This window comes from Rana temporaria, chromosome 3, assembly GCF_905171775.1.
Source record: "Rana temporaria chromosome 3, aRanTem1.1, whole genome shotgun sequence".
In the NCBI taxonomy this organism is placed as follows: domain Eukaryota; kingdom Metazoa; phylum Chordata; class Amphibia; order Anura; family Ranidae; genus Rana; species Rana temporaria.
The window spans coordinates 130784815-130788738 of NC_053491.1; positions in this window are offsets into that span (position 1 = coordinate 130784815).

Below are 3924 nucleotides of genomic sequence, written 5' to 3' on the forward strand. Positions count from 1 at the left end.
TGACACAGAAAGGAGTTGACCAGCTGACCTCATTAGAACACACCCTGCACCATCCACCCTCCTATCTACCACCTATTTTCAGTTGCACCATTTTTAAATGAAAAGCAATCAGTCAGTGATCTCACTAAATACACAGGCATTTCTTTTTTCCCCTAAATTAACTTTAAACTTGCATAGATCATTCATTTGGCAAAGTTAAGTGTGCAGGAGATGAGAGATGGATAAAGTTGTAATATTGAAAATAGGAGAAGTGTGTCCTGGGTTCAGTAAGGTTTACTATACGCTAAAAATCTGAATGTACAAATTCCTTTAGAGCTACCATCAACTATGTAGTGCAAGGGACTGTCCAATTGGATACAGAGTGAATAGATATGTAGGTGGGTACTCCTGATCCGAAGTTCTGGTACACCTATCCCCTCTGTCCTGTGCCCCCATGGGAAGCCGCTTCCCATGGGGGTACTCGTGTGTGCACCCGAACCCTGCTGCTGCATCCATTGACACAGACAGCGGGACTCGGCCCTGCCTCCCTCTTTCTCATCACTAGCTTTGATTGACAGCACTGGAAGCTAATGGCTCATGGTGAGGGGAGAGTGAGGGGAGAGAAGAGCTACAGACGTGCACAACACTGCATGGAATTAGGGCTCAGGTAAGTAAAAGGGGGGATGCTGACACCTAAAAAAATTGCAACTTAATGCAAGGAAAGCATTAACCACTTGCCGACCAGCGCACATACTTATACATTGGCAGAATGGCACAGACAGGCAAATGGGCGTACAGGTACGTCCCTTTAAATTTGTCGGCGTGTGGGCGCGCGCGCCTCTGCCACAAAATCCGTGCCCGAGGGACCCGCGGACTTGATGTCCACCGGTGTCCCACGATCGTGTCACGGAGCAGCAGAATGGGGGGATGCCTGTGTAAACAAGACATCTACCTGTTCTGCCTAGTGACAGGACACTGATTGTCTGCTCCCTGTATTCGGGAGCAGTGATCAGTGTCGTGTAACAGTAAGCCCGGCCCCCATACAGTTACAATCACTTCCTAGGACACACTTAACCTCTTCCTAGCCCCCTAGTGGTAAACCCCTTCCCTTCCAGTCACAATTATACAGTAATCAGTGCATTTTTATATTATTGATCGCTGTATCAATGACAATGGTCCCAAAATGGCGTTGAAAGTGTTCGATGTGTCCGCCATAATGTCGCAGTCACCATTACCCATTACTAGTGAACAATACATTATTAATAAAAATTACATAAAACTATCCCCTATTTTGTAGATTCTATGGGCCAAATCCTCAGCCAGGCGGCGTAACTTAACTTTCAGCAGTTAAGTTACACTGACTTAAAGTTTTTACCTAAGTGCCTGATCCTCAAAGCACTTACGTAAAAATTTCAAGCAGTGTAAGTTAAGTGCCGCCGTCGTAAGGCGTTCCTCCTCTCCGGGGGGCGTTTACAATTTAAATGAGGCGCGCTCCCGCGCCGGCCGTACTGCGCATGCGTGTGACGTCATTTTCCCGACGTGCATCGCGCGAACGTAATTGACGCCGGGCGGCTTTGTGGATTGCGACGGGACACTAAAGTTGCGACGGGTGAAAAAAAGATGCGCCGGGAAAACAAATAATTATAAAAAAAAATGACAGCGTCGCTCGGCATGCATTCCTGAGGGAGAACTCCATGCCAATTTTCAATGAAAAAAACGGCATGGGTTCCCCCCCCAGGAGCATACCAGGCCCTTAGGTCTGTTATGGGTTGTAAGGAGACCCCCCCTCCGCCGAAAAATTGACGTAGGGGGTCCCCCTACAATCCATACCAGACCCGTATCCAAAGCACGCTACCCGGCCAGCCAGGAAGGGAGTGGGGACGAGCGAGCGCCCCCCCCCTCCTGAGCCGTGCCAGGCCGCATGCCCTCAACATGGGGGGGTTGGGTGCTCTGGGGCAGGGGGGCGCACTGCGGGCCCCCCCACCCCAGAGCACCCTGTCCCCATGTTGATGAGGACAGGACCTCTTCCCGACAACCCTTGCCATTGGTTGTCGGGTCTGCGGGCGGAGGCTTATCGGAATCTGGGAGTCCCCTTTAATAAGGGGGCCCCCAGATACCGGCCCCCCACCCTAAGTGAATGGATATGGGGTACATCGTACCCCTATCCATTCACCTGTAGGCAAAAAGTAAAAGTTAATAAACACACAACACAAGGCTTTTTAAAATAGTTTATTATTCTGCTCCGGAGGCCCCCCCTGTCTTCGTTATTAGCTCAATTAGCAGGGGGGGCTTCTTCTTCCACTCTCCGGGGGTCTTCTCCGCTCTCCGGGGGTCTTCTCCGCTCTCCGGGGGTCTTCTCCGGACTCCGGGGGGCTTCTTCCATCTTCTCCCCTCTTCCGCTCTTGACTCGGCGAACCCCGGTTCTTCTGCAGCTCTCCGGTGCCTTCTTCTTCAGCGCTGGCTGCCTGCTATGTTTGTGTGTTAGCTCAATTACGAGCAGGCAGCCGGCGCGGTCTTCTGTGGCGTCATCTTCTCTTCTGGTCTTCTGTTCTTCCGATGTTGCCTCGTCGCCTGTTGTCGCTGTAATGATGGAAGCGCGCCTTGCATCACATTTATATAGGCATCACCGTCCCATCATGCTCCGGTAGGTACCCACGTGGTGACGCCACAGAAGACCGCGCCGGCTGCCTGCTCGTAATTGAGCTAACACACAAACATAGCAGGCAGCCAGCGCTGAAGAAGAAGGCACCGGAGAGCTGCAGAAGAACCGGGGTTCGCCGAGTCAAGAGCGGAAGAGGGGAGAAGATGGAAGAAGCCCCCCGGAGTCCGGAGAAGACCCCCGGAGAGCGGAGAAGACCCCCGGAGAGCGGAGAAGACCCCCGGAGAGCGGAGAAGACCCCCGGAGAGTGGAAGAAGAAGCCCCCCCTGCTAATTGAGCTAATAACGAAGACAGGGGGGGCCTCCGGAGCAGAATAATAAACTATTTTAAAAAGCCTTGTGTTGTGTGTTTATTAACTTTTACTTTTTGCCTACAGGTGAATGGATAGGGGTACGATGTACCCCATATCCATTCACTTAGGGTGGGGGGCCGGTATCTGGGGGCCCCCTTATTAAAGGGGACTCCCAGATTCCGATAAGCCTCCGCCCGCAGACCCCGACAACCAATGGCAAGGGTTGTCGGGAAGAGGTCCTGTCCTCATCAACATGGGGACAGGGTGCTCTGGGGTGGGGGGGCCCGCAGTGCGCCCCCCTGCCCCAGAGCACCCAACCCCCCCATGTTGAGGGCATGCGGCCTGGCACGGCTCAGGAGGGGGGGGGGGGGCGCTCGCTCATCCCCACTCCCTTCCTGGCTGGCCGGGTAGCGTGCTTTGGATACGGGTCTGGTATGGATTGTAGGGGGACCCCCTACGTCAATTTTTCGGCGGAGGGGGGTCTCCTTACAACCCATAACAGACCTACGGGCCTGGTATGCTCCTGGGGGGGAACCCATGCCGGTTTGGAATTTACAAATTGCCGTGGAGTTCTCCCTCGGGAATGCATACCAAATGCTGTCGCTTGAATGGGCCTTTACAAGGTGTGACTAACTTTACACTTTGTAAAAGCAGCCCTAGTTTTACACCAGGCAAACTAACACTTACGGCGAAAAAACTAGGCACAAAAGCTTTGAGGATCGCCCTAAGTGCTAATTTGCATACTAACAGAGGCATTTCGACTCGAAATGCCCCCAGTGGCGGATGCGGTACTGCATCCTAAGATCCGGCAGTGTAAGTCCCTTACAGATGTCGGATCTTCTGCCTAACTTAGGAAAACTGCTTCTGAGGATCAGTTCCAAAGTTAGAACCAGAGATACGACGGCTTACGCCGGAGTATCTCTTTTGTGGATTTGCCCCTATAACTTTTGCGCAAACCAATCAATAAACGCTTATTGCGTTTTTTTTTACCAAA